Below are 18,951 nucleotides of genomic sequence, written 5' to 3'. Positions count from 1 at the left end.
AAATCTAACTTCACATCTAAAGAAACTAGAAAAAAAAGAGCAAATTAAACCTAAAGTTAGTAGAAGGAAGAAAACAGTAAAGCTTAGAGTTAGGTAATTTAAATAGATAATATTGAAACAATAGAATCAACAAAATCAAAAGTTGGTTTTTTTAAAAAGATCAATAAAATCAACACCTCTTTACCCAGACTGGCAAAGAAAAGGAGAGGACACAAATAACTAAAATCAGAAACAAAAGTAGGGACATTACTTCTGACCTTACATAAATAAAAATGAATATTTTTATGCCAACAAATTGAAAACCTAGATGAAATGGACAAATTTCAAGAAACATACAAATTACCTAATCTGATGCAAGAAGAAACAGAAAATTTTAAGAGACCTATAATAAAAGAGATTGAATCAGTAATTTTAAATCTCCCAACAAAGAAAAGTCCAGAACCATTAGGTTTCACTGAAGAATTCTACCAACCATTTAAAGAACATTTTACACAAATCCTTCTCAAACTCTTCCAAAAAATGAAAGAGGAGGGATTACTTCCTAACTCATTCTATAAGGCCAGCATTAACATGATATCAAAGCACAGGAAAATAAAATTACAGACCAATAGCCTTTATGAAAAGATGCAGTAATCCTCAACGAAATACTGGCAAATCAAATCCAACAGTCTATTAAAAGGATTATACACCATAACAAGTGAGATTTATACCAAAAATAGAAGGGTAGTTCAACACAAGAAAGTCAATCAATGTAAAATACCATATTATTAAAACAAAGGGGAAAAATGGACATCTCAATTTATGCAGAAAAGGCATGTGACAAAATCCCACATCTTTTCGTGATAAAAACACTCAGAAACTAGGAATAGGAGGAAATTTTATCAACTTGATAAAGGGTATTTGTGAAAAACTCCCAGCAAATATTATACTCAATGGTGAAAAACCAAAAGCTTTTTCCTGAAGATCAGGAATAGGACAAGGATGCCCACTGTCACCAGTGTTATTGAACACTGTACTGGAAGGTCTAGCCAGAACCATCAGGCAAGAAAAAGAAATAATTAGGCATCCATATTGGAAAAGAATCAGTCAAATTATCCCTATTCACAGATGACATGATCCTATATAGAGAATTTTTTTTAATCCACAAGAAATCTACTAGAATAGCATATGAATTCAGTGAAGTTGCACGATAAAAGATAAACATGCAAAAGTTAGCTGAGTTTCCATACACCAGTAATGAAAAGTCTGAAAACTAAATCAAGAAAACAATTCCATTTACAATAGCATCAATAGGAATAAAATACTTAGGAATAAATTTAACACAGGAGATAAATGACTTGTGCCCTGAAAACTACAAAACATTGCTAAAAGAAATTAAGAAGACCTAAATAAATGGCAAGACATTTCTTATTCATGGAGTGAAAGACTTAATATTGTTAGGATGCCAATACTACCTAAAGCAATCTACAAATTCAATGCAATGTTTATCAAAATTCCAGCAGCCTTTTTCATAGAAATGGAAAAGCCGATTTCCAAATTCATATGAAATTACAATGGGCTCCAAGTAGCCAAAATAATCTTTAAAAAGAAGAACAAAGTTGGTGGACTCAAAACTTACTAAAAAATTACAGTGATTAAAACAATGTGGTACTGGCATAGCATTGGTGTATAGACCAATGGAATAGAATTGGAAGACCAGAGGTAAACCCACACATCTATAGCAAATTGGCTTTTGACAAAGATACCAAGCCCATTCAATGGGACAAGAATAGTCTCTTTGACAAAATGATGCTGGGACAACTGGAAACTCACCATATACAAAATTTAATTCAAAATGGATCAATGACTTATAAATATAAGAGCTGAAACTATAAAATTCTTCAAAGAGAATAGGGAAAAATCTTCATGATCTTGGATTTGGCAATAGATTCCTAGGTATGACACCAGAAACACAAGCAACAGAAGAAAAAATAGACAAATCAGAATTCATCAAAATTAGAAACTGTGTGTAACAAAGGACATTAGCAAGAAAATGAAACAACCTACATAATGGGAGAAAACATTTGTGAACCACAGGTCTAATAAGGATTTAATATTCAGAATATATAAAGAACTCCTACAATTCAACAAAAAGAGAAACAAACCAATTTTAAAATAGGCAAAGTTCTTAAAGAATATCTTCTACAAAGAAGAGGTAAACAAATGGTCAACAAGCTCATGAAAAGCTGCTCAACACCCTTACTCATTAAGAAAATGCAAATCAAAACCACAATGAGACACCACTTCACACACACTAGGATGGCTATAATAAAATAATTTTTAAAAAGAAGAAAATTACAACTCTGGTGAAAATGTAGAGAAATTGGAATATTCATACATTGCTGGTGGAAATGTCAAAAGGAGCAACCACTGTGGAAAAGTTTGGCAGTTCTTCAAAAATTAATGATAGAATTACCATAAGACCCAGCAATTTCACTCCTAGATATAAACCCAAAAGAACCCAAAACAGAGACTCAGACAAATTCTTGTGCACCAATATTCATAACAGCACTATTCGCAATAGCCCAAAGCCGGAAACAACCAAAATGTTCATCAACATATGAATGGATAAAGAAATTGTGGCCTATTCATACAATGGAACATTATCCATTGTCAATATCAGTGAAGTAGCTACATAGCTATAATGCGAATGAACCTTGACAACTTTATGCTAAGTTGGCCTTAGAACTGTAAACTTGTAACCTAATAAATCCATTTCTGGTATATTGCATTCTGGCAGTATTAGCAAACGGAAACACTAAATAAAAGAAGGCGGACACAGATGTCACAAATTGTATAACTCAATTTCCATGAAGTATCCAAATAGGTAAATCCATAGAGACAGACACAGATTGGTGGTCGCCAGTGGCTGGGGGGAGAGGGGAATAGCAAGTGACTGCTTAGTGTGGATGTGGTTTTATTTGGGGTAATAAAAAATGTATTGGAACTAGATAGAGGTAGTGAATTGTGAATGTACAAAATGTTGCTGAGTTGCTCAATTTAAAATGAATAATTTCATGTTACTTGACTTTCACCTGAAAAAAACAAATCCACCTAGGAAACAGATTTTGTCATCTCTAAATATTTACTGATAAGAAAAGTAAAATAACTTTTTTGAGCTCACACAGCCTCTCCAAGCAGCCAAGGTCAGGAGTCACAGCTTCCGGATCTAAGGACATGCATAGTCTGCCTCAAGCTCAGGGACAGTGATGGTAAAATTGGGGAGAGAAGGGGAAGTTGAGACATACAATTCTTAGACTCCACATGGGTTTGATAAGCCTGGTCATTTCTATTTTAAGGATTTTCCAAGGGTACATGCACCTTTACACATGTATTTCTTGTGCAGGTGCCAAGGAATTTAATGAATTTCATAAACCTACCCATAAACCCCAGCAATGGCTCCCCTAGGGGTCAGGGGGCCACCAGCATGCGGAGGGGGTCTCAGGGCACGGGGCAGAGACTTGGCCAGCCACACCCGGCCCCCGCCAGGCTACCATTGTTATGGGCGCCATAAAGTCCATATTTTATAGCACAGCCCTTTTTTTTTTCCTAAACTTAATCACTCCCCCTACATCTGTGCTGTTTGTGACCAGACTGTTAAGAAATGTAAAGGTTTTCAAAAACACAAATATTTTTATTTTTATGTTTTTGAAGATATATTTGAAATATACTGAAAAACAGAATAGGAGAATGAACACCAAAGAATGTCCCTCCAGATTTGACACATTTGCTTCATCCATATTTTCTATCTTTGTTGAGCCATATTGAAAGTAAATTGCAGACATCATGGCAGTCATACCTCAGCATGCATTGCCTAAAAATAAGACTGTTTTTCCATAATACATTACCACGACTAACTAAATCAACACCAATTGCTTAATATCACTAATAATCAGTACATATTCAAATCCCCATTTGTTCCAAGAGTGTCTTTTATAGTTGTGTCTTATATAGTGTTTAAATGTCTTATATAGCGTTTAAAGTGGGACCCGATCAAAGACCACACATTGCATTTGATTGTAATGTCTCTGCAGTCTTTTTAGTCTAAATCAAGCCCCTCAATCTTGTCTTACTTTTTTCCCCATGACATTGACTTTGTTGAAGAGAACAGATCTTTTATCCTAAGGAATGTTCCACATTCTGTATTTGTCTAGTTATTGCTTCCTTGTGGTATCACTTAATTTATCCATCTGTTCTCTGTATCTTCTATAAACCGGACTTAGAGCTAAAGACTTGGCTAGAGCGGATTCAGTCTCACTGGCAAGAGCAACTCAAAAGTGAAGCTGTGGGCGGGCCACCGTGGTTCAGCAGGCAGAGTCCTCACCTGCCATGCCGGAGACCCAGGTTCAATTCCCAGTGCCTGCCCATGCAAAACAGAAAAAGTGTGGGGGGGGGAAGCTGTATGCTTCCTATGACATCCACCGGGGAGTCTGGGACACAGCATTCCCACTATGAGTGATGCTAAACTTGATTCTTGGGTAAGATGGGTGAGAGGGCAACAGCCAGATCTTGCCAATATACAATTACACATCTCCCTTTGCAAGTAGACTGCAGGGTGATGCCCTGGCATTGTGCAAAAATCCAGTTCCCCATCGCCTTTTCACCCAAAGCTTCCAGCATCCATTGACCACCCTTGCCTCAATCAGTTCTTTCACTGCTAGTTGCAAAATGGGCATGTTCTTAATCTCTTATTCCTTCATTTATTCATTGGCTGTGTTCCATATAAAGGAGCTTTCCCTCCTCTACTGGGGCCGATTGGTCACCATGAAATGTAGTCCCTAAAGGAAAAGCAAGGTAAATGTTCAAGCACTGTCGGCGTGACAGAGAATCCAAAACCAGAAATTGGACAGCAGCACTGCGCGGCGCACAGCACCAAGCCCGACAGCACGGAGGGCTGGGATAGTGTGTGCGCCCCGGGTCTACCCAAAGGCCGGTGCCGTTCATTCGTTGGATTGGCATCGACAGCTCCAGGTGAATTGGCAGTGGTCAAAGTGACAAGCTAGTAAATACAGACACTGGTTTGCCTTTCTTTCTTTTTTTGTATGATATCTCAAGGATCTTTTTTTTTTTCACTATTGGATAGTTTGGCTGCACTTTAGCCAATGTTAACTATTTGTGGGACTTTTGATTGCTCAGAACACTTGTTGTCATACAACTTTTTAAAAATGTACTTGGCAGCCTTTTCGCCCATTTTTAAAATTTTCAATTTCAAAAATACTTTCAGGCAATCACGGCTGCACTATACCTTCACAATGGCGTCGAGAATTTTCAGATTTTCTCCCTGGTGTTAAATGAAATGCCCAAAATGAACTGGGTCAAAATGAACATTTTCAATGATGACTGTGGTTGCACCCAAAGGTGGTCTTTTATTTTGAAAAAAAGCTTTCTAGAACTTATTTCAAGGACTATTACCTGCTAAGTTATTTTTGTATTTTAAAATTTTAAATTCATTTAAACCCAACACTGCTTACTTTATCTGTTTAGCTATGTTTCTCGCATTTTTATTGCATATTTACTTTGTATTTAAATAGTTTCCATAAAGAAAAAAAAAAAACTTCCCACAGTGACAGAGGCAGAGCCAATTTCTTTTATTGGCTATTCCTGAAAAAAAATATTGAGATTTTAAATGTGTTAAGATTGGTATGTGGAATAAAGAGGTGAGAAATATTTGTGTAAATCATTTCTCAAGTTTAGCATTCCATTCATCAAAGGTGCAGCCCCCGCCCTGCACATGTTACTTACTCCCTCTGGCTGGTGTTAGGCCTGCTGCTCCACAAATCACTGTTGGAAAAGTCTAGGTCTTTCGTTTGGATCTTCTTTGTTTCAGGCTGCAAAGCCACCATCACGAAAAAAATAATCAAAAATAATCAAAAAATAATCAAGACGCAAATTCACTACAGGTTCCCTGCCGCACCTAGGGGAGACCTGCACAGCCTTTTCCGTCCTCCTGTCATATCAGCTGATTTACACTGGGGGAAAGGAGGAGGCTGAAGGACTTTCTAGGAGAGAGTAAATCAGCTGATTTACACGGGGTTAAGGCATCTCTGAGCTGTTTAACAGGCTTAGAGAGCCATGCCAAATGCCCAATGCTGAGGAAGCAGGCTGAAAGACTAGACACTTTATGGGGTTTCTCTCTCTCTCTCTCTCTCCGTTTCCCTCTCTCTCTCTCTCTCTCTCTCTCTCTTAAAACCTGGAAGAATCTTGGGGGAGACTAGATGCCACTCCCCCTTCATTGGACCTCAGCCTTCTCCTGACTCTATCTGTGAGCCAGAGTATATGCGAATTCACTAGCAATATTCTTCCACTCCATTCCCCTATGCTAAGTTTGCCTTCACCTGTTCCTGTTGTACAAATCCAGAACCCAGACTGAACCAGGAGCCCTAAAGTGTAAATCCTCCTGAAGGAAAGGAAAGCCTGATGTTATGACGCAGGCTTGGCACCTGGCAACTGGGCCTGGGGGTTGGAGAGGACTAATGGTCCTTGCCCGGGTGGCTGCTATTCAAGCCCATTCCAAGCCAGTCACCATGGCAACGGGAGCCAAGGGGGGCCAAGCAGCTTTGCAGAGGCTGGATCCCTCTGACACAATGGGGGGCCCACTTCCTGCCCATCTCCCTGTGGGACAATGAGCCAAGCTCACTGATGGCCACCTGAGGGTGGCCCAGACCAGACCAGGTAGACATGCTCGGGGCCACAGCTTGAGCACAACGGCGTGGGCCAGGGGTGGGAGGGAGACTCATGTGGAGGGTCCAGGGGAGGAGGCGGTGGTGTGGCTAGAGCTGCCAGGCAGTGTGACATAGTGGTAGGAGAGGTTTTCGAAGCCAGACTTCCTGGGAATTAGTCCCAGCACTAGCACTCACCAGTTGTTTGTCCTTGAACAAGTAATTTCTGTGTCTCAGTTTTCTCATCTATAAAATCAGATAATATTATATTGTACCTTCCTCAAAGGGTTGTTGTGGGGATTAAATCAGTGAATTCTTAGTGTCTGCATCAAGCACATAGCAAGTGCTCAATAAATGCTGTCATTATTAGCATCTCACAAATGCATTGGTTTAGCATTCATAGTTCTGCAGAGAAAAGGGGGAGGGGTACTGTCCATCAGGGAAAGCTCACTAGACATATGAAGGTGACCATGTTTGAACCCAAAGGCTGGTCAAGCTTAAGGGCATTCAAAATTCCTGAAAACTCGATGGCTGGTGACAAGCCCCACTGATATAATGGATCTAGAGGAACCCGAGCCCTCACGCACTGTGATGGGAACGTACACTATTTGGCAGTATCTAACTGAAGCTGAATGTCTGCTCCTCTTTGACCCAAGTATTCCACTCCCAGACATCTGCTCAACAGAAATTCATGCAGGTGGGCACCAAAAGCCACATCCAAGACTGTCACAATGGCACTACACATATTAGCCAAAAAAATTGGGAACTGCCAAAATGTCCAGCAAAAGTAGAATGGATAAACAAATTGTGTAATATTTACATCATGAAATAATTTCATCGGCAATGACATGAAGCAAACCAAAACTAAACCCAGCCAAAACATGGATGAATCTCACAACCATACTGCCAAACAAAAGAAGCCAGATGCAAGGAAGTGCACACTGGGGGTTCCATTTATATCAAGTTCAAGTTCAAAACCAGGGAAAACTAATTCATGCTGTTAGAAGCCAGGAGGGGACATGAGGAGTTTCTGAGGTACTGGTGACGTTGTAGTTCTGGACCTGGCTGGGTTCTGATCTCATGTCTGTGTTCACTTTGGAAAAATTCAATGAACTATGCTCTTATGATTTGGGCACTTTCCTATACGTATGTTATACTTCAATAAAGATTTACTTTTTTTTTTTAAATGGCTGGAAAGCATCACTTTTAATTAGTTCATTTTCAACCAAACTATTTGCTTCACCTCATTAAATGCCAGGCACACCACTAAATACAGAAGGGAATCCAAAGTGGTTCCGACACAGCCCTCTCTCCTGCTGGGTTCAGTTAAAACCTCAACGCTTGGCAGATGTGACGAAACCTCTGTGCCTTTGTGGCCCAGACTCCCCCCGCCCCCCATCACAGGCCGAGCCTCAAGTGACTGATTCCACAGAAGGGGCTTTGCACGAACAGCTTGAGTGTCGGAACTGCCTGAGCAGGCAGGCACCTTAGGCAGAGACGCCCCCAACTCTGCCATCAGCTCTTTCCCTTTCTCACCCTACACCTCCCAGGCCTGCACAAGCTTCCCGGACCCTCCTCTGCCAGGTCCAGCACTCATCACAGAGCTCCAGTGAGAAGGATCAGAAATCGAGTTCAACCTGGCATCCAACTCACGTGGCTTCACGTGCTGGTTCCACCTGGGCCCAGCTGAGTGACCTTGGGTAAGTCGTGGCACTAGATTGAGCCTTACTTTCCTCATGTTGAAAAGGGAAAGTCACAAGTACCTCTTCACAGGGTTGTTGCAAGGACAAAAGAGCTAACAGATGTGGCACAGTGCTTGGCACACAGCAAATACCATACCCATATATATGTTGACTCACAGTTCATAGGGGAAGGTCTTAACTAAGCCGCACACCAGGCCATGCTCACAGAGGAGGAAAGTCACAGCCAGGGGATGAGGGCGGAGCCAGGAGCCTTCTTGGTGCCTCTACACCTTCTGTCTATGACTTGAAGCATTCTATTGGGAAGGAGTCAGGGAGCTGGAATTCGTGGGCTCTGCTGGCAGAGAATAAACATTGAGCCAGTCTGGGAGCAACTGGCAGTGTTCAGGGACATAAGGATTCTTATGACCTCTTACCTCCCACAGGGGTCAGCAAACAGCAGGGCAAATCCAGTCCCTGCTGCCCCAAGCCTGTTCTTGTTTTTTTGTGTTTTCTAATTCATTTTTTATTGCTATATATTATATTTTCATATGTCATGTAATCATCCAAAGTGTACGATCAAAGGCTCACAGTATCATCATATGGCTGTGCATTTATTATCACAATCAACCTTTTTTTCTTTTTTGTGAAAAATATCATATACAAAAAAGCAATAAATTTCAAAGCACATTGCAGCAATTAGTTGTAGAACAGATTTCAGAGTTTGGTGTGGGTTACAATTCCACATGATTAGGTTTTTACTACTAACTGCTCCAAGACACTGGAGACTAAAAGATATATCAATATAATGATTCAGCATTCATACTCATGTGTTAAACCCTAGTTTCTCTGTATAACTCCATCATCACCTTCGATCCTTCTCCCACTCTTTAGGGGTATTTGGGCTATGCCCATTCTAACTTTTTCATGTTGGAAGGGGCCGTTGATAATATGGGATAGGGAGATGGAAATAGTTGATGTTCTGGAGAGGCTGGCCCCTCTGCATTCCAGTACTTATTCTGGTCCCATCTGGAGGTTGTAGGTTTCTGGAAAGTTACCCTGTTGCATGGAACCTTTGTAGAATCTTATATAACACCCTAGGTGTTCTTTAGGATTGGCAGGAATGGTTTTGGTTGGGGTTTGGCGAATTATGGTAGGTAGAAATGTCTAACTGAAGCTTGCATGAGAGTGACTCCAAAAGTAGCCTCACAACTCTATTTGAACTCTCTCAGCCACTGATACCTTATTTGTTACACTTCTTTCCCCCCTTTTGGTCAGAATGACATTGTTGATCCCACAGTACCAGGGCCAGGTTCATCCCTGGAGTCATCTCTCATGCCCCAAGGGAGACTTTCACCCCTGGATGTCATGTCCCACATAGTGGGGAGGGCAATGATTTCACTTGCAGAGTAGGGCTTAGAGAGAGTGAGGCCACATTTGAGCAACGAAAGAGGTCCTCCAGAAGTAACTCTTAGGCATGCCTATAGGCAGGCTAAGCTTTTCCACTACATACATAAGCTTCACAAGAACAAGCCTCAAGATCAAGGTTTTGGCCTATTGATTTGGGTGTCTCTAATGTCTGACACAGTATCAGGGGGTTCCCTGGTGGTAAAGTTTAATAGTTCCATATTTTCTCTCCCATCCCTCAAGCCCAGCCCGTTTCTGTAAATACAGTTTCATTGGAACATAGCCACAACCATTTATTTGCATATTGTCTATAGTTGCTTTAGCACTACAACAGCAGAGCTGAGTCATTGAAACACATTGCATGGACCAGGAGGATAAAAGTATTTACTATCTCAGCCTTTGCGGAAGGTTTGCCATTCCTGGCCTATGACCCAGTGGCCCCACTCCTGGTACTATATCTCAGAGAACTCCTCCAGCTGGTCTGTAAATGGTGTGCGCGGTTGCATTTGGAAGTAGCTGTCCATCACTGGAGGACTGACGAGGAAAATGTAGGTCATGAGCACAATGGAATATAAGGCAGCAGTTAAAAGCAAGGAACCAGATGCACAGACAGCAATGTAGGCAGCTCTCCAACTTACCAGCTGGGTGAGAAATGGAAAATAAAAAGTGACAACTAGAATAATAAAAATAGCTAACCCTTTTCCAACATCTGGCATATGCCAGGCAGTACTCTGAGTGTTTTTTAAGTGCTAACTCATTTAATCCTTGGGACACCAAAAGTAAGAGCAATTATACCATCCTGCTTTACAGGTAGGGAAATTGAGGCACCAAAAGGCTAAGTAACTGCCAACAAGTGGCAGAGCAGAGGTTTTGAGCTCAGGTAGCTGGAGTCAGAGCCCAGGCCCTGCTGTACTAGACAGCACCTTTAAGTTAAAACACATCTATTATAGGGGTGATGAGAGCACAATTCAGTTAGTGTTGCTAATAGCAATGATATGTGGGTGTGACTATGGTCGAAAGGGAAAATTTAGAGTCATGTATGTCACTAGAAGGAAAGTCAGAGGATGAAGCATGGGTCTATATTAAATAGTGACCCCTCTTCAGGGGTTCACTATGTTCTAGAATTGATTGTGGAGATGAATGCACAATTCTGAAGGCAGTGATTGTACACTTTAAATGGATTTATGGTATATGAATTTATCTCAATAAGACTGCTTTTTTAAAAAAGAAACATCCATTAACAGTAAATCTTATGTGTTTTAACATAATAATAATTTTTAAAAGCACTCATCCACGTACAAAGCAACATAACGTATTTAGGGACACTTACCAAACAGTTCCGAGGCTGCCTGCATGCTGGGGGGACAGAGATGAAGCCGGGTATGTGGGGGAGGGCGTGAAACACGGACAAATGATGGTAACCGGCTCCGAACCGAACAGAGTGACGAACTCCATTCGTCAGGGTGACGAGCACCTAAGCTCCATAATTTTATCAACTTCAAAATCTTCGAAGAGGATTCTACACTCCAAGTCCGGCACTGGGGCGACTGCGAGTCTGCGCCACCCCCACCCCCGGGAGCAGACCCCCACCCCCCGGGCGCAGACCCCACCTCCAGCCCCGTGGGCAGGCCCCGCGGCCCCTGGCAGCGCAGGGCTGTGTCGGCGCAGCGGACACGGCAGGGCTCGGCGGGCCGGCAGCCTTATCGCGCCGGACAGAACAAACAGCGTGGGGCCTGACACGGGCCCTCCCCGTGGCCGCAGCGGGGCAGCCGGCTTTTCTTCCTGACCATCTTTGAGCTCGAGATCTGACACAGGGAAAGATTAAAACAAATATGAATTTAATCAAGGGATTCTGCTATCCTGGGGTGGAAACAGGAGCCTGCTGACATAAAGAGAGGCTGGAGCGCTGGGGAGCCAAAGTCGAATCAAAGCCGCTTGCTTACCACTAACCGCTCAGATGATCCATATCATAACAACAAAAAAGAAAAACAATTATTTATTCCTTTTGATGTTGCAGCTCAGCAGCAACTTGCTTTTTTGAAGAGAGCAAGGTCAAAACCAAGTTATTGTTTTTGCCTGAAACTTTGACAGGGACTCCGAGTTCTTCCGTGTGACCTACTTAGATGAGAGATGTGGGAAAGTTGGAGATGTTCATTTCTTCTGGGCCACGGATTAGGGCTTCCTTTCTTCTCCCTCCCTCCTCCTCCTCTCCATCTCTCCCTCGGCTCTCTTCCCTTCAAGAGCCTGAATAAGATATCGTGGGGAACACAGAGGCCGCCAAGCAAAAGTTTTGTCTCTTCTGGGAGAGTTAGAAGCCCAGGTCTCTAGATTCAGTCCCCCTGGGTGGGCCAGGGAAAAGTCACCCATTCATTCACTCATTCACTTGCCAGGCACTCACCAGGCAGTTGCCATGACTCAGGCCTGATGCAAACTGCCAGGGATACAAGCATGAACAAGTGAGGTGCAGTCCCTGCTCTTGGAGAGTTTACCTTTCATTGGAAAGACATGCAATTAAATATCAGATTATAATTCCGGAGCTTTGCACACATAACTATAGAGAAAGCACAGAGGTTCATGAGAAAATGGCTCTTTAACCAGACAGGGGTTTCGTGACAGTGCACTCGGTGGAAGTGGCGTTGAAGCTAAAGCTGGAGGCTGAGTGGGAGTTGGCCAGTGGGAACCAGAGGAAAGAGTGTTGGGGGCAGAGAGACGGCATGCGTGAAGTCCTGGAAGCAAGCCAGGGTAGGTTCTAGAATGGAAAGCTGTTCCACTCGGTGGGAGTGGCGAGGGTGTTAAGGAGAGGACAGAGAGTTGAGCCTCGGGGGTTGACAGGGACCAGCTCCTCTGGGGTCTTGTTAGGCTGCAGCCAGAAGTGTGGATTTCCTCTTTAAAGCAAAGAGGAGTTGCAGCGAAGGCTTTTCAGCAGGGAGCAATTTGGTCAAGGATGTTCCAGCAAGTTCACTTGGCCTCAGAATGGACTGAGGGGGTAAGAGCTGATGCTGGCTGGGGCCAGAGAGAGAGACTTGGGGGACTAGTGGAGAACCTCGAAGAAGATGCGCACAGTAACAAGAGAAGACCCTGCATGGCTAAGAGGGGGTTTGAGGGCAGCACCAGCTTCATTCCCTGAAACTGGCAGTACACGAGAGGAGTCCTGGGGTGGGAGTGGGAAGTAGGTTACATTTTGAGCTTAGAGGTCCAGGTAGAACGTCCTATAAGATGCATGGGTCTGGGACTCAGGAGACAGGGGCTGCACGTGCAGATTTAGGAGGCTTTGGCGCTTGGAAACACAACCACCCACCCAGAGAATTGACCAATCTGAGAAATTCCAGAGAAACATCGGCAAGTCCATAGAACATCAAAATGGGGTTACTGGAAATACTAAAGATGTGTAGCTCATTTTTCATTGAGTGGTACGGGGGATATTTTTTCCAAAGAAAAGAAAAGCCCAGGTCTCTAGATTTCAAAAACAAAAAGAAATTGTAGGCCGGGGGAGCACAGGGCTAGGACACTGGAAAGGGCACCAGAAGGCAGCCTGGAGGAGGCGGCTGTGAGGGGGCTCAGCAGGAAAGCCTCACCCTCTGCTGGCAAACCCTAGACAGCCGTTGTTGCAGACCTCACTACATCCCTGGGTATGCCAGCTCAAATCACAATGTCCAGCCCAGCCTCTTGGACTTCAAGCTTTCTGGGGCAGCCAGTGCTGCCTCTGGTCACACGCAGACAGCTCTCTGGAGCAGCTCTCAACCAGTGGCCTGCCCTTCACCCTTGGTGGGGTACTGCAGGCTCACGGGCTCCACACAGCTTCCGCACGTTTCCCAGAGCTCCCCAATAGTACATCCTCCAGTGGTGGCCAGCTCAGTGGTGCAGCTTCTATCGGCTGCCTCTGAGAGCCGATTCTGAGCATCTCTTCCCAGCTCCTCACTCAGTTATGTCCTTCTGGTAACCTGAAGTCAGTTCTGGGGGTAACATTTACACCACAATGCTACAAAGCAGGGCTTTTGTTGGCCCAGAGAGCCCCTTCCCAGTCCACCCCAGTCCCTCCCTACAATCTTAGCAGTACTGCCTGGCAACGGCCCCCCGCCCCAATCAATTAACTTGTATCAAATCCATGCTCAGAGGTGATCAGCCTGCTACCTAGTGGGCAGGTTGATTACATTGGATCACTTCTATCATGGAAAGGGCAGTGTTTTGTTCTTAACTGGAACAGACATGCACTCCGATGGTTCCCTTCCTTCTATACAGTGCTTCTGTGGAAACCACCATCCATGGATTTACAGGATGTCTTATCCACCATTGGTGTTCTACCCAGAAATGCTTCTGAATAAGGATCCCGCTTCAAAGCAAATGAAGTGCAGCTATGGGCACATGCTCATGGAATTTACTGGTCTTAATATGTTCTCCATCATCCTGAAGCAGCTGGATCGATAGAATGGTGGAATGGCCTTTTAAAGACTCAATTATGGTGCCAACTGGGTGGCAATACCTTGCAGGGCTGGAGCAATGTTCTCCAAGAGAATGTGTATCTTCTGAATCAGCATCCACTCTCTGGTGCTACTTCTCCCAAAGCCAGGATTCACAGGTCCAGGATTCAGGGGTTGGAACTGGGGGTGGCACAATTCACTATTAGCCCTAATGATCCACTTAAAAAGATTGTTTCTTCCTGTCCCTGCAAACTTAAGCTCTGATGGACTACAGGTCTTAGTTCCAAAAGGAGAAATGGCAGGAGGTTATATTTGTATGCCAATTCGTGGGCTGTGGCCAATGGTTTAGGGACACAATGGATGGTCAGAAACTTGGAAGGAACATGACTGGGAAATTGGTAACACAGAGGTCTGGGGAAGAGGTATGTGGATAGGCCTTTCTTATTGGGCAAGAAAGATGGAGATCTTTGTGTCCCATATGAATGCTCACCAGAGGGTAATGTCAGCAGAGGAAGATTTTAATAATCAAGTGGATAGGATGGCCCATCCTGGGGATATCAGTCAGCTTCCCTCCCTAGGCACTCCTGTCATTGCCCAATGGACTCATAAACAAAGCAAGCATGGTGGTAGGGATGGAGGTTATGCATGGGCTCAGTAACATGGACTTCCACTCACCAAGGCCAACCTGGCTATGGCCACTGCTGAGTGTCCAATCTGCCAGCAGCAGAGACCCACTCTCAGTCCCGCATATGGCATGGTGTAGAAGTGGTTCTGCACAATATACAGGTACCACCCAAAACTGGATAGCTTTAGCACTACAGCTCCTTTTCTGGGACATCCCTGAAGGGAAATCCTCCCGGTGGGCAGCACACCTAGTTGTTCATTTTGCTTGGGAGGAAGAATTTCTATCTCTCCTTCAACCAGCCAGCTTCTCGTGGAGAATTCATCAAAATCCTTCATGAGAGGTTCCCAGCTTGCAGCCTGCCCTGTGGCAATTCAACCTTGCCCATTCCCATAGTCACGAGAACCAATTCCTATCACTCAGAACACTGAGTAATAGTTTGGTACTCAGTGTCAGCTCCAGAAACACAGTGATTTTGTCTGTCATGCTCACTGCTGCATCTCCAGAGACCAGCACATAATAGATGTTCAGTTGGTATTTTGGGAAGAAATGGAAGAAGACGGGGGAGGGAAAGAAAATGGAGGGTGATGGAAAGGAGCAGGCAGGTATCACAGAGGTGGGGCATGACCAAGTCTAGAGGCCGTTAGTGTTCACTAGCTGTAATGGGGCATTCTCCCTCTGGAATCACAATAGGAAATATCCTGTAAGCAGAGTGGAGCCAGAGGAGACCCTTAGGCCAAGGGGCCTCATATTGTGTGCTAGATTTCAGTTAAGTCTGTTGGGCAGGTCAGAAAAGGTGGCATAAGTCCAATTCCTGTGACTTTTACCTAGACCCTGGCTCCTTGGGCAGGGGGTGAGTCTCTTTCCATTTTAACCCATTCTCTCACACAAAGATCTCCATCTTTCTTGCCCAATAAGAAAGGCCTATCCACATACCTCTTCCCCAGACCTCTGTGTCACCAATTTCCCAGTCATGTTCCTTCCAAGTTTCTGACCATCCATTGTGTCCCTAAACCATTGGCCACAGCCCACGAATTGGCATACAAATATAACCTCCTGCCATTTCTCCTTTTGGAACTAAGACCTGTAGTCCATCAGAGCTTAAGTTTGCAGGGACGGGAAGAAACAATCTTTTTAAGTGGATCATTAGGGGTAATTAGGGGTAATATCTCATTCTGTTCACACCCAGGTAGAGGGTATGACTCAGTCCAGTTCACACCCAGGCAGAGAGTATGACTCATCCACAGTGAACTAAGTAGGCCATACACCCAGGCCCTGATGCCCCTAATGTGCCTTGACTTCCCTCTGGGTCATCTCCCTGCCTGATCTCCTCTTATGGGCAAAAGTTATCTCACAAGAAGACCCTTCCTCTGAGAACCACTACTTGGGGCCCTACTGAAAGGGCCCAAATAGGGAGAAAGGGAGCATCAGTATCTGAGAAATATGTCTGTGGGCTTACATTTATATTTATAGAAGTAGGTACATGTATATATTTATTTATATAAATATATAATACATTTGTGTGCATACTTATTTATTTATTTATTTATAAGATGGAACACTTCACAAATTTGCTTGTCATCCTTGTGCAGGGGCCATGCTAATCTTCTCTGCATTGTTCCAATTTTAGTATATGTGCTGCCACAACAAGCACTGTATATTATTTTTACATGCTGCTTATAATAATGATTGCAAATTCTGCCACCTTGTTCAGAACTGGGGCCTCCACGATGAATTGGGTGCTCTGAGCATCATCTCTCCCACTAGATCTAAGGCACCAACCGCTCCAACACAACGTGGGATCAATAAGGATTCTACATACCTGGTTCTGTGGGGAGGGAGCAAGAAGGCACAAGCATCAGGCATCTTTATTTGTCCACATCTTCAGAGGGAAGACACCATTTATTAACAGAGAAGAAGGACCAATTCTATAGCAGAAGGGATGTGCAATACAGAAACAACATTTTCGTCAGCCAGGATGGCCATGGTCATAGCCTCTGACACTTGTTCCTCCAACATTCAACTGATGTTGTCTTCTTGGAGCCTCACCACAACACCTGGTGGCATTGGAAACAAAGCCCCATTTCACAGATGAGGGTGCTAAGGGACTCAGAGCAATCAAGTGATTTGCTCAAGATTACCAAGACAAGCACGGCGCCCACGCCCCGCAGCAGCCGACCCGCCCGCCCTCCTCTCCCCTCTTCGGCCTTCACCGACTCCTCCGCCACCGGCCTCGACAGCCTTGCCACCCTCACCTTTCCTCCTCCAGAACAGCTACTGGGGGAGTGTAGACAATACAGAGCAGCTCCCGGAGCCACGACGGAGATCAAAGGGACGGCATACCCCATCCTGGAACGGCTGACTGTCTGGGAGAACCAGCTCCGATGAGATCACCGAGGGGCGCGGGCTTTCCTGGGTGGGACGGCAAGCGGCCGGAGTCCCTCCCTTTCTCCTTCCCAGGCCAGCTGGCAGAATTGGACAGGCGGTCCCCTTGGGCTGCGGCGGCTGGCGCCCCCACCACGCGAGGCCCCCCGGACCAACTGAGAGAGTTGGGTCGGAAATCCCCAGACAGTGGAGAACAGTGACCGGGGGGTCCCTTCCAAACACGTGACTCCCCGGTCCGGCTGGGAACAGTGCACTCTCCCGGGCTGCGACAGCTGGCGCCCTCCCGCCACGCTTGACACCCCGGGCCGACTAGGTAATTCGGGCAGGCGCTCTCCCATGCTGCGGCGGCCGACGACCCTCCCCGCGTTCGGAACCCCGGGCCGGCTAGCACTCTTCCAAGACGCTTCGGCTGCCGAACCTCCCCTACGGCGAGAATTTTCCAGAGTTAAAGTACCCACAGCAACTTTCACTGGTGGAACCCGTAGACAAACGTGTGCCACGATCGCCACCTATTGGGCAGGATAAGAAAAACAGAACCCAGAGATTTCACAGAAAAATCTTTCAACCTGTGGGGTCCAACACCCAGGGAAATCTGACTAAATGCCCAGACGCCAGCAGAAGATAACGGATCACGCTCAGAAAATTGAAAATATGGCCCAGTCAAAGGAACAAACCAATAGTTCAAATGAGATACAGGAGCTGAAACAACTAATGCTGAATATACGAACAGAAATGGAAACTCTCTTCAAAAATGAAATCGATAAATTGAGGGAGGACATGAAGAAGACATGGGCTGATCAAAAAGAAGAAATAGAAAAACTGAAAAAACAAATCACAGAGCTTATGGAAGTGAAGGATAAAGTAGAAAAGATGGAAAAAACAATGGATACCTACAATGACAGATTTAAAGAGACAGAAGATAGAACTAGTGATTTGGGGGATGGAACATCTGAATTCCAAAAAGAAACAGAAACTATCCGGAAAAGAATGGAAAAATTTGAACAGGGTATCAGGGAACTCAAGGACAATGTGAACCGCACAAATATACATGTTGTGGGTGTCCCTGAAGGAGAAGAGAAGGGAAAAGGAGGAGAAAAACTAATGGAAGAAATTATCACTGAAAATTTCCCAACTCTTATGAAAGACTTAAAATTACAGATCCAAGAAGTGCAGCGCACCCCAAAGAGATTAGACCCAAATAGGCGTTCCCCAAGACACTTACTAGTTAGAATGTCAGAGGTCAAAGAGAAAGAGAGGATCTTGAAAGCAGCGAGAGAGAAGCATTCCATCACATACAAGGGAAACCCAATAAGACTATGTGTAGATTTCTCAGCAGAAACCATGGAAGCTAGAAGACAGTGGGATGATATATTTAAGTTACTAAAAGAGAAAAACTGCCAACCAAGACTCCTATATCCAGCAAAATTGTCCTTCAAAAATGAGGGAGAAATTAAAACATTCTCAGACAAAAAGTCACTGAGAGAATTTGTGACCAAGAGACCAGCTCTGCAAGAAATACTAAAGGGAGCACTAGAGTCAGATACAAAAAGACAGAAGAGAGACACATGGAGAAGAGTGTAGAAAGAAGGAAAGTCAGATATGATATATATAATACAAAAGGCAAAATGGTAGAGGAAAATATTATCCAAACAGTAATAACTCTAAACGTTAATGGACTGAATTCCCCAATCAAAAGACATAGACTGGCAGAATGGATTGAAAAACAGGATCCTTCTATATGC

The 18,951-nt window shown here is 44.2% G+C and overlaps 1 long non-coding RNA gene and 1 other non-coding gene across 2 annotated transcripts in view; both read right to left on the bottom strand.

The window, feature by feature from the left end:
* LOC143660287 (uncharacterized) overlaps window positions 1–11,306 on the bottom strand; it is an 86,561-nt gene extending 75,255 nt beyond the window's left edge. Inside the window, exon 1 of the long non-coding RNA XR_013163917.1 lies at window positions 11,115–11,306. This is a non-coding gene — a long non-coding RNA (uncharacterized LOC143660287). The remainder of the gene's footprint in view (window positions 1–11,114) is intronic.
* A 5,065-nt stretch (window positions 11,307–16,371) lies between these two features.
* Window positions 16,372–16,478, bottom strand: LOC143660515 (U6 spliceosomal RNA). Its single transcript, XR_013164110.1, has one exon. It is a non-coding gene; the product is annotated as a U6 spliceosomal RNA (small nuclear RNA).
* Between the last annotated feature and the right edge of the window lie 2,473 nt (window positions 16,479–18,951).

This window comes from Tamandua tetradactyla, chromosome 16, assembly GCF_023851605.1.
Source record: "Tamandua tetradactyla isolate mTamTet1 chromosome 16, mTamTet1.pri, whole genome shotgun sequence".
NCBI classification, from domain to species: domain Eukaryota; kingdom Metazoa; phylum Chordata; class Mammalia; order Pilosa; family Myrmecophagidae; genus Tamandua; species Tamandua tetradactyla.
Note: the sequence above shows the minus strand (reverse complement) of the source record. Positions and strands in the feature narration are given on the sequence as shown.